This window comes from Lutra lutra, chromosome X (genome assembly GCF_902655055.1).
Source record: "Lutra lutra chromosome X, mLutLut1.2, whole genome shotgun sequence".
NCBI classification, from domain to species: domain Eukaryota; kingdom Metazoa; phylum Chordata; class Mammalia; order Carnivora; family Mustelidae; genus Lutra; species Lutra lutra.
The window spans coordinates 80,306,826-80,323,364 of record NC_062296.1 but is presented as its reverse complement, the minus strand read 5'-3'; the positions used below and the strand labels follow the sequence as shown (position 1 = coordinate 80,323,364).

The 16,539-nt window shown below is 41.4% G+C and overlaps 1 non-coding gene across 1 annotated transcript; it reads left to right on the top strand.

Moving 5' to 3' along the window:
- Window positions 1–8,726: 8,726 nt before the first annotated feature.
- On the top strand, window positions 8,727–8,829 carry LOC125092497 (U6 spliceosomal RNA). The gene has a single exon (XR_007124959.1). It is a non-coding gene; the product is annotated as a U6 spliceosomal RNA (small nuclear RNA).
- Window positions 8,830–16,539: the final 7,710 nt, after the last annotated feature.

Sequence of the window (16,539 nt, the reverse complement as noted above, 5' to 3'; positions counted from 1 at the left end):
AAGACACTGATCAAATTCCAATATGACTATGCTCCAAAGTTCTTTGAAAACCCAAAAGCAGGGATCCAACCACGTTTCCACTATTTGATACTACAAGGTGGGAGACAATGACACACTGTGACTTGTCAGCTCTCCATAAATATATTTTTCTAGTGTTTTTTAAAATCCTATAAAATAATGAAAGAAAAGACCTTAAATCCCAACAGGTCACATTATGACAGGTGAAAACAGAATAAATATGCAGAAACTAGTATTGGACAAAATGAAGGGCTTCCCACGTGAGCAAGCCCAAATTGACTAGATTCCTGAAGCTGTGATAAAATCAGCAACCAATAAAAACCAAGCCTTTATAAGGGGTTTGGATGCACCCTGAAATCTCACAGAACGATGGGATAAAAGGGTACTGCCTTACCCAGTGTTTGAAATATGAAAAGTGGATAAAGAATTTACCCATAGAACCTACAATAAAGAATAGAGTGAGGGAATATGCTATGCATCAGACAGATCCCTGAAGTCTGTCTTGAACAGGATGTTGAGCCTTGGATAGGCATTTGGCAAAGGCCCCAAAGGTCAAAACAATAAATGCCAAGGACCCCATATTCTAAGGTAAAGTACCATATTATCTTGCTAAATATCAAACCAAAACTGGCCAACAACAATAACCCACTGCCCCCTGCTGATAGATGAAAAATTGAGGTGGAAGAAGAAAACACTGGAGGGAGTTATCAGCATGGTAGCCACTGTTGGGCCTCATCCCTTTTACTTAACCTTGTAATTTAGGATTCTACTTAAATGGGAGGCACCTGCTGTAGAAATGTCACAATTAAAGTCCAGACTGACTTTCATAAAGCATATGCTCCACTGAGAGTTGAGCATTGGTTGATTGGTTGTCCTTGTTTATTATTATTATTATTATTATTATTTTAGAATCTAAGCAATCTTCCAATAGCATTTGCCTTCTTGGGATGATACGAGAATGAGTGGTCCATTGAATGTCTCTTGAAGTTTCCCACTGCTGCGTACTTTTTGCTGTACAGTTGGCACTATTGTCTGATTAGATGTGGTCACCAAATACAAACAGAAAACTTAATCCGACTAACAGTCCTTAAAAACAATTTTCCATCTGCTGTGCTCACAGGATTGCTAGTGCCAAAGTCAGAAAAGGAATCAACAGCAATTCATGCCCATCGTAACCTTAGCAGGATAATATAGCACCAGGTCTGGCACATCAGTTTATGGACCCAAGAATCCCCTCCATAGTTAACTGTAGAGCTAGCATTCTAATAAGCACTTTTCTCAGGCTTCCTTGGCCCCAGGTGTTAAATCTTGTTTTCAGGCCAGATCCTGAATAGAATACAGATCATCATGCCCTGTGCAATAGTCAATCCACTTGACCATGGTACTTTCCTGGGCAGTTCAGATTGATGAGCTTCTTGATTCAACCGATTTTCATCCTAAGAGTCCCTATTCATGAGCAAGCACATGGAACACAAATAGGAATTGTGTGCCTTGTGCAGTTGGCTCATCATGTTCAGCTAAACAGAGATTGGGCCAAGCACCAGTTCACAATGTCAGCCTAGAGGCAGCTACCAAGGAGTCAGTCAAAATATAACAAGATGCATTTGCAGGAGGGGAGGGTGGTTTCTAGTTAAAACACCACAGACTGAATCTTCACCCACTGAGACTTCCTTTTCCATGCAGAATTGGTTTTATTTGGGTTTTTACCATCTTTCAATTTTCTGCATCTCACTACACTCCTTCTACCTTTGTTAACAGATTCATCCACTAAGATCCAATCAGATCCAGGCATCTTCAAGAATTTGGGTGTATCTGGACCTTGTTTCTTGTATCTTTGAGTCTTCTTTAACGTTTGGTTTGTTTCTTCTTTGTGTACACCACTCTCCCTTAAAAACAGATGTTTCTTGGGGAATAACCACATTTTGGGGATTCTCATTTTTAACCCATCCCATGATAGGGAAAACAAGGCTTAACGACCCTTGATCTTGCTTTGTCACTCTGTTAAGGTCCATCAGCACCCACCAATAAGCCAGCAACAGCTTTTTAAATGGGATACATTGGATAGTAGTTTTAGGCAAGCACCATGAACAAACCCCAGGGGTGCTATTGCCTAATGGCCATATCTTTTTGCCACAAGTCCCACTCTGCATAAATGTCAGTCATTGACACTTTGGTCAAAACACAACGAAAAGGTAATTGTCCCTAAAAGAAAGGTGATCTGTACAGCTTTTGTATATTTTCTAAGGCAGGTTATCAGTGAACGCTATGCCTTTCCAATAATTTTATGTAATGGTCTGGGTAGGATACCTATGTGGTGCACAAAGTCTGTCCCATACTCAATGAATGTATCGTATGTTCTGCCAAATTTAGTTTTCTGGAGGGTTAAAGGCACCAATACTATTGAATAAGCTTGGGGTTTTTATCTGGTTCACCAGAACTTATCTGGGTTGCTGAACACTAATTATTGGCAGAGTTAATCTTCTGGCTTGATTCTTTACATAATAGGCAGTTGGTCTAACAAGGACGATCCACTGTCCTTAGCTCTTCCAATCAGAATAATGTCATCACCTAATAGTACCATAAATTGTCTGGTGAGAATTCCTGTTTTGTAGATCTCAGCCTATCAACTGGTGAGGTGTCATGGAAAAGTTTAGGTTGCCTTGTATTACAAGAAGGCAAATTGGTTCCCAGGACGTGGATGCAGATAAGTGAAGAAAACAGTAACAGGTCCACCAATGCCACTTCATTAGGTGCCATGACCTCCATAATCTGGAAGTGGAAGGCTGAGTAATATAGCTGCACTGAGCTTGCATTCCAGCACAGAGATACATGGAGTACCAGAGGGTTTTTTCACTACCCACACAAAGCTATTGTGCAGCACAGTATAGTGTTCTTTGATTTTTTTTTAATGAAGATTTCATTTATTTGACAGAAAAACAGCAAGAGAGGGAACACAGCAGGGGGAGTGGGAGAGGGTGATGCAGGCTTCCCGCTGAGCAGGGAGCCTGAGGCAGGGCTTGATCCCAGGACCCTGGAATCATGACCTGAGCCAAAGGCAGACACTTAACAACTGAGCCACCCAGGTGCCCCATGGTAGAGTGTTCTTAAATATCTCTGCAACTATCAATTTCTTGATCGGTGTAGGGACCTCCTTTCACTCCCCCTGCCCCATATTCCCATATCCGACACTATCTACTGATAACTCGTGACTGTGCTGAGGAAACCTGGTGGGATTCCATTTGCCCACTCACCCCACTATCACCATTCTATTGTGGCATTTCCCCATTGGGAACAACCCTTACAATCAAAAGAAGTACACCTAATACTCCTCTTCCCACAATATATTCAGCAGTGTAAGTGATAACATTTTCTATGTGTATTAGCTCAAAAGTACCGACACTTCAGAACACATCAGTCCACAGCCCAATCTGAGAGTTACAGCCACATGTAAGGTGAGTTTTTTACCACAGCTATGGAAGTTTCTACGAATCATGGTGACCCTTGCCCCAGTACCCATAACAGCTAAAAGGCTAGACAACTTTGAGTGCCATGAATTCTCCAATACACCTCGACCAGCGGATATGGCCTCTTGTTCCAGTAAAAGAGGGATGGCTCTCAATCTCTACCCTAGACCTCTTTGTTCTTAAAAGAAGAAAGCTCTGGGTAGAAAGGTGGTATACAATAAATTAGATAAACAACAGTCTAATTAGCACAAATCTGAGCAAAGGGTCTAGGTCTCTTGCTCTCTTCCTATGATCAGAAATTCTGCCTCCTGGGCGCCTGGGTGGCTCAGTGGATTAAGCCTCTGCCTTCAGCTTAGGTCATGATCTCAGGGTCCTGGGATCGAGTCCCGCATCAGACTCTCTACTCAGCGGGGAGCCTACTTCCTCCTCTCTCTCTCTGCCTGCCTCTCTGCCTACTTGTGATCTCTCTCTGTGAAATAAATAAAATCTCTTTAAAAGAAGAAAAAAAAGAAATTCTCCCTCCTACAGAAGGAAGGTGTGTGTTCTTCATGGAGGACGTGTGATCCTGAGAGACTATGGTGAGCTTTTGCTCCATCTTAAGCAAATAAAACCCACCTCGTTTTCAGGTGTTCGAACATCACATCCTCAGGAAAACCTTTCCTGACCACTCACTCACCCACCCCAACACTGCACTGGGCAAAGTCCTGTGTGCAGTGATAGAAAATACAGACCACGTGTCATTTCACAGTTGCATATTTATATGAGCATTCCCTCAATTCCTGATAATGCAACTAAAATTTTAGCTCTTAAAAGGCAAAAACACGTCTTTTTGGTTAATGAAGTCTCCCAAGTAACAGTGCCTGAGATAGAGCAGACACTCAAAAGTATTCCTGAAATTAAGTACTTAATATAATATGCACTTCCAAGGTCTTAATTTCTATGATTATGAATAAAATACAGCATGGAAACATAAAAATACATTATAATAAATAAATGTGATAATGACAAAATTCTGGACCATGGCCAGGAGATAGCAGAAGACACTCAGGGATGTGCAGACCTTCCTAGGGCTCATGGAATTACATCCCCCTAAGTGACTGTCTACATATGGATGAGCTCTGTTCCATCAGTCAAAAACCAATCCACTACACCCCAAAGAAGGTTTCACACCAAATGGAGGTGGAAGCCCCATGAGCACCTGCTGATTTTCAGCAGTACACAGGCTCCACCACTAGGAAAGACAATCAAGTATTTGATTTCCGATCAGGGGGAATGTTTCAAATATGTAAAGAACATATGGATATGCACCCACAGTGCAAAAATTAAGGTTGCAATGAATGCAGGTGCTGTGGACACATTTCTGAAAGCCTGTATTGAATGAGAAGTTACCCTCCCAAGTAAGACACTGGCAGAGGCTCCAAAGGCCAAGACAAAATAAATAAAGGTAACACTGTGTGTCAACTCTACTAAAATTTTAAAATTTGATAAACTAATAAAGTGATAGGCCACCCTGCAAAGAAATGGATCCAAATGAATTAGCCCATCACTCAACCCAGATATAGAAAAATCTTTAGTGGGAAGGAGAAAAGAGTTTTCAGAGGGAGTTGTTAGCATGCTCGGAATTTTCTCCACCCTCATGAGGGAGGGATGGGGATTGTCTCCCAGTTGCTATAAAATCACTGATAAAGCACTTCAGAAATACTGACTCATATCCATGAAGGTTGAAAGAGAAAGGAAGAACTGGTAGGAACAAAGGATCTGGCTCTGATACTTTCTAGCACAGTACCCTTCCCTAAACTGAATTTCCAGATCTCTAAATTAAGGTGGGCAATTCATATTACACATTTCCTGGGTCTCTCTGGGTCCTGGGGTTTACATTACCCTTCCAGTATCAAGGTCTTCCATAATGTTGTTTTGTGGACCACTGGGATGTTCATTCATGATCCTTAACTGTATCTTATACTCAGGGGATTTCTTCAGCTAATGACAAACACATAATCAGTGCCTCAAAATTACACTCTTAGGAAAATATTCCCTGATGACTCATTCATCCACTCTGACCCCACTATAGAGTATACCCTGTGTCCTTGCTATGGACCCTCAAGCAGTCTGAATTTTTCTTTCAGAAAAAGCATCTTACAGTTTTATAAGTATACAATATTTATTAGTAAATTACTGATAATGCCCCTAAAATTGCTCTTTAAAAGCAGAAACACATCCCTGTGCTTAGTGCTTCCTCCCAAATAATAGTGTCTGGTATTGAGTACATAATAAGTACTCAGAAGTATTCTGGAAATGACATACTTAATATAAGATCAAATACTGACTGATCAATTTCTATGAGTGTGACCAGGATGGAGCATTAAAAGGTGAAACGCATCCAAAGAATGAATGGGTCTATGACAGAACTGCCCATCATGGAACAGGTAATGGAGAAAGACATTTGGAGATGGATGAATTTCAGGGGTTTGAAGAATCACATCTGGGGTGCCTGGGTGGCTCAGTGGGTTAAAGCCTCTGCCTTTGGCTCAGGTCATGGTCTCAGGGTCCTGGGATGGAGCCCCACATCAGGCTCTCTGCCCAGCGGGGAGCCTGCTTCCCCCTCTCTCTCTGCCTGCCTCTCTGCCTACTTGTCATCTCTGTCTGTCAAATAAAATCTTAAAAAAAAAAAAGAATCACATCCCCTGAGTGTCTCTTCATATTGATAAGGCGTGTTCCACAAGCTATAAACCAACTCGCACAACCTTGAATTTTTAAGACCATCATAATATATGCCTGGTCAACGAGGAACACTGAAGAGAAAATACATATAAGTTGGAACTGTCACTCAAGCTCTTTCCCCCAAATATAAATGACAATGTTTAGCATCTTCCCTCCTCTCATTCTTAACTCATTCTCTCATTCTCATTCCCTTCTCTCATTCACCCAACCTTGACCACATATACAAGCAACAGACCATCAAAACTTGTCCATATTCAACCAGAGGCTACTTTCAGAGTTCAAATGGCTCCAAAACACACAGGTCTGGGAGACATATTTGTGAATTCCAGCTGGATAAGCCTTACCACACATCTTTTACTTTGAACTCTTACATTTTTTACTGAATCTAACATTTTATTTCTATGGTTAATAAGATGTAAATTTTAAGTCTCAGAACTTGTATTGAGATTTTTATTCATCATTTGTTTCAGCTTCAATCCATAGGGAAGGTATGGAAATATATCTCAGATAAAGGTGAAGCAACTGAGGTCTTTCCCAAAGCCACCAGGACAATAAGCAGAACCTAAAACACTGATCCCAAAATATATGCTCTTCAGCAAGAGGAAGAGGAGGTTTCACACCATATGAAAGCATTATTTCATGACCTAAGCAGATAAACCTCCCCTTTCAGGGTTACTCTGAGAATATAGCAGTACCTAGGCATGATCACTTTATTTAAAATAAGCACAATACAAAAGGAAATGCACCCACAGTGCCTACAATTAAGGATGCAGTGAGTGAAGCTTCTGTGAGACAGGCTTGACCCTAAAAGTATGTACTGAACAAGACGTTGAAAGCAGCCACTCTTCTCTTGTAAGAGATATGGCAGAGACTCAAAAAATAAAGAAACAAATATCTAATACAACCATATTCTAAAGGGAGGTGCTGGGCTATACTGAAAAAAGAACCAAAACTTGTTCTGCTGACATTATCTTATGGCCCCTCTCAAGTTCAGTTAGAAGGAATATAGAATTTCTGGTGAGAGTTGTTGTGGTAGGCATATATTCAACCATCATGACTCTGGGTCTCCTCCCCCCATTCCCAAAGACATAATTAAACACTCTATGTAAATAAGAATCTCCCTTCTGGGGAACTGCTACATTTAGAACAGAAAGTGACATGTGTTCTACTGAGAACTGAGCAGCAGTCACCCCTTTCTCTTTTTCAGTTTCTTCTATGAGAATCCAAGCCATTCTCCAGTGAGCAGTACATGCTACCTGGCTATTCTACGGAGCAGGAACAGCCCAGAAAACATCCAGGGAGCTCAAAATGCTGGGCACATCTTTCTACATACCAGGAAACACAGCCTGACTGGAACCAGTCAATCAACACAAATATAAAGCAAAGTCCAATTCTGTTGCAAAAATTCCCGTCTGCTCCAAAAATGGATATGGCAATACCATAGTCAGAAAAGGTATCTACTATAGTCCATGACCAATGGTACACTTGGAACAGAAGCAGAATACCAGCTCTAGTGTTTCTGGCTATGGGACACAGTGATCCACTTTACTTGAGTGCAGTCGGCGCTCTGCACATTTCCAAGATTCCATGGCCTCAGGCAATGGAATCTCTCTGGGTCTTGTTTTGAGCCAGGTCCCAAATTATAAATTAACATGCCTTGTTGCACAGACTCTCTGTTTAGCACTGGTCCTAATCTGGGCATGACACAGTTGATGAGCTTCTTGGTTCTACAGAATTTCCCTCAAAGGGTTCTTATCTATGGTCATATAACACATGAATAGATGGTATGCATTTTTAGTGTTCTGCTGATAATGTTCTTTCCAACAAAGGCTAAAAATTGATCATCTAGCCTTTCAGCTGCCAGCCACCAGCCCACACTACCAGAACATTACCAGCTGCACCTAAGTCAGTAAAAATGCAGCAAGATTCCTTTGGGTGCTTATTATCCAAGACAAGTCTCATATCCTAAACTCCACTAACTGAGCAGAATTCCCATTCCAGGCACAATTGCAAATGGTTTTCTTTGATGTTATGCAGCTACACTGGCCCACATCCCTCATTGGATTTTAATTTAGTTGATAAATCCACAAACCAGGCCTAGGCATCCACAAGAAACTTGGTGTACCAAAGACACCAAGAAGCCTGACCTGATGTTCCAGCCCCTGCATCTAAGACAACCATACCTGGAGAGTGACTGGGTACATTTTCCTGGAGCTGTGAGACACCATTAATGCCCAGTTAACTTCTTTCCTCGATATAGTGCTTCCATGTAAACACAGAGACTCACTGGGCCATAACCACTTTATGGGATTCTCATTTTACCAATCCTTTGATAGAGATGTGAGGGTGTAAAAACCGCTGCTCTTGGGGCACCTGGGGGGTTCAGTCATCAAGCGTCTGCCTTCGGTTCAGGTCATGATCCTGGAGTCCTGGGATCGAGTCCCGCATCTGGCTTCCTGCTCAGCGGGAAGCCTGTTTCTCTCTCTCCCACTCCCCCTGAATACTGTCAGAACTGATAAATGAGTGCTTCAGCAGCACATATACTAAATTTAGAACAATATGGAGAATATTAGCATGGCCCTTGAACAAGAATGACATGCAAATTCATGAAAAATTCCGTATTTTTGAGGCTTTGACACCTCTAGACAGACTTAGGTGCTCTCCGATGATAAACTCTTAAATGCTTTGTATATTTTCTCAATTAGATCTCTTTTCAGAAGTGTCTGTAGAACAATAAAAACATTTGGCTTGTGAAAAAAAAAACTGATAAATGAATTCAGTAAAATCACAGGATACAAAGTAAATGTACAGAAATCTGTTGCATTTCTATGTGCCAATAATGAAGCAGCAGAAATCAGCTGTAGCAAATTCAGGATACAGACCTGACTGTATCCCAAGATATTAGATATATATATATATATATATATATATACATATATATATATATGTATATATATATATAACATATACATAAATATATAATCAGCCCTTAACCTGTGTTAAATTGCCTGTAGCAACTTCTTTGAAATTATATATATTTTACATATATAATATATATGTACATACATATATATAAATAATCAGTCCTTAACCCTTTATCATAACAGCTGTAGGAAATGTGTAAAAGGGCAGCACTCTAGACCAGTCTGGACTTTCGCCACCTGTAGACAGTCACAGATGGGTTTTGGGAAGTCACTTTCTGCATCAGCAAAATTTGGGTAACAATGATAGTGATTTCAAAAGGTGAATGTAGGGACTGAATGAGAAATTACACTTGAATGTCATTAGCACTATGCCTAACCCACAGTAAGACTCCAATGTTAGCCATTTATAAAAATTCTTATTTTCTGATGATTACATCTTGTCACCAATTTTTTGCAGCAATTTGCCAACATACAAGTTGCCATGGATAGGAAACAACAAATGTTGGAGAGGATGTGGAGAAAGGGGAATCCTTTTACACTGCTGGTGGGAATGCAAGCTGGTGCAGCCACTCTGGAAAACAGTGTGGAGGTTCCTCAAGATGTTAACAATAGTACCCTACCACACAGCAATTGCACTACTGGGTATTTACCCCAAAGATACAGATGTAGTGAAAACAAGGGGCACATGCACCCCAGTGTTCATAGCAGCAATGTCCACAATAGCCAAACTGTGGAAAGAGCCAAGTTGCCCTTCGACAGATGAACGGATAAAGATGTGGTACATATACACAATGCAATATTATTTAGCCATCAGAAGCAATGAATACCCACCATTCGCAATGAGATGGATGGAACTGGAGGCGATTATGTTGAGTGAAGTATGTCAAACACAGAAAGACTATTATCATATGGTTTCACGCATATGTGGAACATAAGGAATAGCACAGAGGACCATGGGGGAAGGGAAGGAAATCCAAAGGGGGAGAAATCAGAGGGAGATGAACCATGAGAGACTATGGACCCTGAGAAATAATCTGGGGGTTTCAGAAGGGAGGAGGATGGGGACAGGAGGTAACAGGGTGACGGGTATTGAGGAGGGCATATGCTATGATGAGCACTGGGTATTATACTTAACTAATGAATCACTGAACACTGCATCAAGGACTAATTATGTACTGTATAGTGGCTAACTGAACATAGTCTTTAAGAAAAAGAGGGGTTCCTGGGTGGCTCAGTGGGTTGATCCTCTGCCTTCAGCTCAGGTCATGATCTCGGGACCCCGGGATCAAGGCCCACATCGGACTCTCTGCTCAGCGGGAAGCCTGCTTCCCCCTCTCTCTCTGCCTGCCTCTCTGCCTACTTCTGATCTCTCTGACAAATAAATAAATAAAAATAAAATCTTTTTAAAAAAATTAAGAGAAGGTGATATGGTAGATTTGTAACTACTTCCCTGACAATATTTTATTTTTTTTTAAGATTTTATTTATTTGTCAGAGAGAGAGGAGAGCGAGCGAGCACAGGCAGACAGAATGGCAGGCAGAGGCAGAGAGAGAAGCAGGCTCCCCGCCAAGCAAGGAGCCCGATGTGGGACTCGATCCCAGGACACTGGGATCATGACCTGAGCCGAAGGCAGCTGCTTAACCAACTGAGCCACCCAGGCGTCCCGACTTCCCTGACAATATTTTAAACATGAATTACTATAAACACAAAAAAATAAATAAACAAAACAACACAAGAAACAACAGGTGTTGGTGAGAATGTGGAGAAAGGGGAACCCTCTTACACTATGATGAGTGCAGAACAAACTGTGCAGTCACTCTGGAAAACTGTATGGAGTTTCCTCAAGAAATTAAAAATAGAATTCTCCTATAGCCCAGCAACTGCACTACTGGGTATTTACCCAAAGGATACAAAAATACTAATTCAAAGGGATACACATACCCCAATATTTATAGCAGCATGACTTATAATAGTTAAATTATGGAAACACCCCAAGTGTCCATTGACTGATAAATGGATAAAGAAGATATGGTAGACAGATACGATGGAATATTACTCAGCCATAAAAAAGAATGAGAGAGCGCCGAATCCTAACCACTAGACTACCAGGGACATAAAAAGGAATGAAATCTTTCCATTTGCTACAACGTGGATGGAGCTGGAGAATATTATGCTAGGCAAAATAAGTCATTCAGAGAAAGACAAGTACCATATGATTTCACTCAAAAGTGGAATTTAAGAAATAAAACAAACAAGCAGAGGGGAAAAACTAAGAGACAGACAATCAAGAAACAAGATTCTTAATTACAGAGAACAAACTGATGGTTATCAGAGGAAAGGTGGGTGGATGGCGAGTGTATGGAATAGATGATAAGGATTAAGGAGTGCACATGCTGCGATGAGCACAGGGTGATGAACACAACTGTTAAATTACTATATTGTATTCCTGAAACTAATGTAATGTTATATGTTAACTAACTGAAAATAAAATAAAAACTTCAAAAAATTTTTAAATAAAAAACAAAGTGAAATAGAGGTGCCTGGGTGGCTCAGTCGATTAAGCATCCAACTCTTGATTTCAGCTCCGGTCATGATCTCAGAGTCATGAGATCAAGCCCTGCATTGGGCTCCACACTGGGTGTAGAGCCTGCTTAAGAGTCTCTTTCCCCCTAATGATGTACTATATATTGGCTGACTTAACATAATAATAAATAAAAAATAGGGGCGCCTGGGTGGCTCAGTGGGTTAAAGCCTCTGCCTTCAGCTCAGGTCACGATCCCAGGGTCCTGGGATCAAGCCCTGCATCGGGCTCTCTGCTCAGCAGGGAGCCTGCTTCCCCCTCTCTCTCTGCCTGCCTCTCTGCCTACTTGTGATCTCCCTCTGTCAAATAAATAAAATCTTTTAAAAATAATAATAATAAATAAAAATAAAATAAAGTTAAAAATAAAAATAATTTTAAAAGAAGATTCTCTCTCTCCTTCTCACTGCCCCCCCACACGAGCATGCTCTCTCATTAATAAATAAATAAATAAATGAATAAATGAATAAATGAATAAATAAAATAAATCTGGGTATGCAAGAGTAACCAGAAAAGCTATGGGACTATCTGGGTTTTCCTCCCAGACCTGGGAAGAAGAGGTGCCCAACATAGTTTCTATAGGAAAAAAGTAAAGAATAAAGTTGCTTTCTTTTAGACCCCATTTATATCAGATCAATAGAAACTAGAGTGAAGAAAACTGATCAAATTCCAATTCAATAATGCTCCAAAATTACATGACGTGCCAGAAGTCACAGTGAGGACTACAGGAGAGCCATAAAGCCATCCATGCTGTAATATTTGCCACAATGTGAGAGATAATGACACATTGTGACTTAGCTCTCTACAAATATATTTTTCTAGTGCTTTCTCGGGGTTCTTTGAAATGACAAAAGAAAAAAAAAACAACACTTGGAACCCCAACATGTCTCTTTAACATTAGGAAAACAGAGTACAAATGTGGAAAACCGGTATATGACAGAATAAAGTCCTCCTTACAATGGTGGGTCTGGTTTGACTAGGTAGCTGAAGCCATGGTGAAATTAACAGCCCGCAAATAACAACTTTTTTTTAAGATTTTATTTATTTGACAGAGAAAGAGTGAGCAGGCAGAGGGAGAGGGAGAAGCAGGCTCCCCACTGAAGAGAGAACAGATGTGGGCCTCGATCCCAGGACCCTGAGATCATGACCTGAGCTGAAGCAGACGCTTAAACTGACTGAGCCACCCAGGCGCCCCATACCAAGTCTTTTTAAAAGGGTTTTAAATAGGGTGCCTGGGGGCACCTGGGTGGTTCAGTCATTAAGCATCTGCCTTTAGACCAGGTCATAATCCTGAGATCCTGGGATCAAGCCCCAAATTAAGCTCTCTGCCAGTGGGGAGCCTGCTTCTTCCTCTCCCTGTACCTGTGATATTTAGTATCAGGAGTTGTACTAAGGCTTTATATTTATCACCCCATTTCAGTTTCACACATAGTGAGGGTCATGAAATACCTCTCGCCTATGCTAGAGAAAACTGAGAGTCAGAGAGATTAAATATCTCTCCCACTGGCACAGAATCAATAAACAGTAGGTTTCAACTGGGAGTAGGAAGTTTTTCAATATTCAGGAGTTGGGGGTTATGATTATTATTCTAGATTGGGTTTCTAACCACTTGGAAATGACCATAAGATAGGTTATTTAAAAGTAAGCCAGTAAGTGCTGGAACTTCCTGAGATTTCTTCCCGTACTAAGAACAGATCCCCAAGCCAGTTTTCACACGTAAAGAGAAGTTACTTTCCCTTTATGCCCATTAAGGTAACCTCAGCAATAACACAATTACAGTCACAGCGAACAAATTCCCATCAGAATACACTCCCAATCAACTGGACAGGCGGGCCATCATAGTGAGGACTGTGGGAAGGGACTCCATTCTGGACTATTTGAAAGCCCAAGGCAGGAGGTTACATTATATGATGACTTCTCATCTATGAACAAACTTACCATTCTATTATCTTTTAATTAGACATTGAAAATATGAAAAATAAAAAGGCCTCTTGAGAAAATCCATTAGTACAACAAATTCCCTGGCTTGACACTGGGAGGAGAATGTCACACTGGAGATGATCCTTCAAGAATAAACAGAGGGCTTCCAACCCAGAGAGAGGCTGAATGCAGCCACCTATGTCACCGGCTGTGCATGCAGCCTGGTGACCCAGAAACAGACGGAGTGTAGAGATGCTGCGTTATATCCATAGTACACCCACTGTGTCTTCCTGGATTTCTCCCAGTTCAACCCACTTTTCTCCTGCCCTTTCCCTTTTTGCTTGTTGTCTCTTTTTCCCATGCCTCTTGGATACTCATTGATTATGTTGAGTAATAGCTACCAAAAAATTCAGTGGTTCTCACACTGACAGCTAGATTCCAATCACAAGGACACTTTTCTAACGATGGCTGGACTGGGAAAATCCTAGTGGAATCTATTTCCACATACTCATCTTCTGTACATGTCATTTCCTAAATTAGATCTGCCTTCAAATGACCATGGAATACATACAGGTTCTCCTCCCATCCTTTTCACTATCAAGTTGTCCCATTTTAGCCTGCAGAATCAACTATATTTTTCCAATAATCCACTGCAGCCTTAGAAGCCTCTGGAACTAAGAGGTTAAAAATTTCATCAAGTTGAATTTGGCAAAAGTAACTGACATCTTGAATGCCCACTCCATGCGGGAGCTGACACGAGAGCCCAATTAAGAGGTATCTGACATGCCACCACCATTTCATTGCGAATTTGGGATCACACTTCCTACCTGACCACTGGACACCTAACTTGTCATGACCCAGAAGGCAGTACAAGTACAAATAGGGGGAAATGGTTTTTGCAAAATTCCAAGATCACACGTGGATTGACTAGACGCTGGAAGCTACAGTGAATTCAAAAGCCAACAAATACCAATCTTTTCAGGGGGCCTTAAAAATATAAAAGATGTTGGGGCGCCTGGGTGGCTCAGTGGGTTAAGCCGCTGCCTTCGGCTCAGGTCATGATCCCAGGTCCTGGGTTCGAGCCCCGCATTGGGCTTTCTGCTCGGCAGGGAGCCTGCTTCCTCCTCTCTCTCTGCCTGCCTCTCTGCTTACTTGTGATTTCCCTCTGTCAAATAAATAATAAAATCTTTTAAAAAATATATATATATATAAAAGATGCTCTCAGAGAATATTCACTAGTCTAAATACCTAACTTGAACATTAATGGAAAGGAGATAATCCAATATAAAATTCTGACAACAACCAGAAGACTTCTAGTCCAGGGAGAGCAGAAGGAAGTCAATATGTGGCAGGGTCTGTGTACACGCTGACATCTCACAGAATTATGGGGTGAAAGAACACTGGCTTGCCCCCACTTTTGAAATATGTAAAGTAGGTAAGGAAATATACCCATGGTACCTACAATTAAGGGTACAATGAAAGAAAGAGCTACGGGTCAGACACATCTCTGAAAGTCTGTCTTGAACTGAATACTGAAAGTAACTCATCCTGTGATAATAAACATTGCCCGAGGCTCCCAAACCCAAACAATAAATGCCTAGAACTCTATATTATAAGGTGAGGTACTATGTTAACTAGATAAAACCTGACCAAAATTAGGTCTGCTAGCATTAACCTACTAAGTGGAAGTGGAAGAAAAAAAGAAAGATTTGGGGAGTTATTGATGTGATGGGCATTATCTTCATCGTCCTGAATCTGGGCCTCCTCCCACTTTCCCCAACCTCATAATCAAACATCTGGGAGACACCTGCTGGGGAAATGCTACATTTAGAGGCCAAATTGACTGAAAAGAGAAAGAGCTGGGTAGAAAGGTGATGCTGAATGTACTAGAAAAACAGTCTGAAGAGCACAGATTTCAGCAAGGGGGTCTCAGTCTCTTGATCCTCCTCTCGTCATTAGCAATACAGATGTGACCAGACAGGCTTGAAACATGGGGCTGGTCATAGATAACCCGGTGATCTTCATTCCTTGCCCTCCAGCACAGCTGGCAGGGCAAAGGAGCTGAGCGCATATCCTCCCATTGGGCATTTTCCCAAATGCAACTGTCATATCCTTTCTTCCTGTTCACTGTACTTACGGACCTCAGTACATTCTACATAACCTACTGCCCCTTGTCACCAAATACTTTATCAGTGAGGTACGCTACTGTCCCTATGTCCTGTTCCATACTTGACTAGCCAACCTGCAGGTTCCTGACTAGTTTTCCGAAAGGGCACTGTGACCTTACCAGCATCCCGGAAAAAGGAATTTAAAATCCCATGGAGTCAGTCTGCCAAAACCAGGTGGGACAAAGCCTGATGTAATTTTTCCTCTTTTATATTAAGACACACTGATGAACTGCTGCAGCCCTGCTGTAGCAGCAACAACTGCTCTCTCAGGAACACAGAACACTTAGTTCGGGAAAGCCATTAGCTGTCCTTTGGCTACATGGGATACAGTGTGTAAAACCACCTACCTGCTTCAAGTATCATAACTGGCAGGTAAGCCCTGAATTTTGCTGCAGATTGTAAGTCTCCGAAATGGGATGGGGGCAGAGAGGGGGATCCAAGGCCATAGAGAATAACACCTGCAACTTGCCAATCAACAAGATATCATAATACCATGAAAGTGTTGAACATCGGGGAATTTCTTTCCCTGATACCATGTGAATATTCATAATTCAACACAGAACACGTTGTAATACCGGTTACATATTAGTACACAGAGCAGATGGTGAATGGGCTGGGCTCACAGGCCTCTCAATGACAAAATCACTTTTAATTTTTCCTCTTTTCACAACAAGTTCTCTCAGATGCTTTCAGACACTTTCTGCAGAAAAAGAGACAGGAGATACTTTTACGCAGACACCACAACA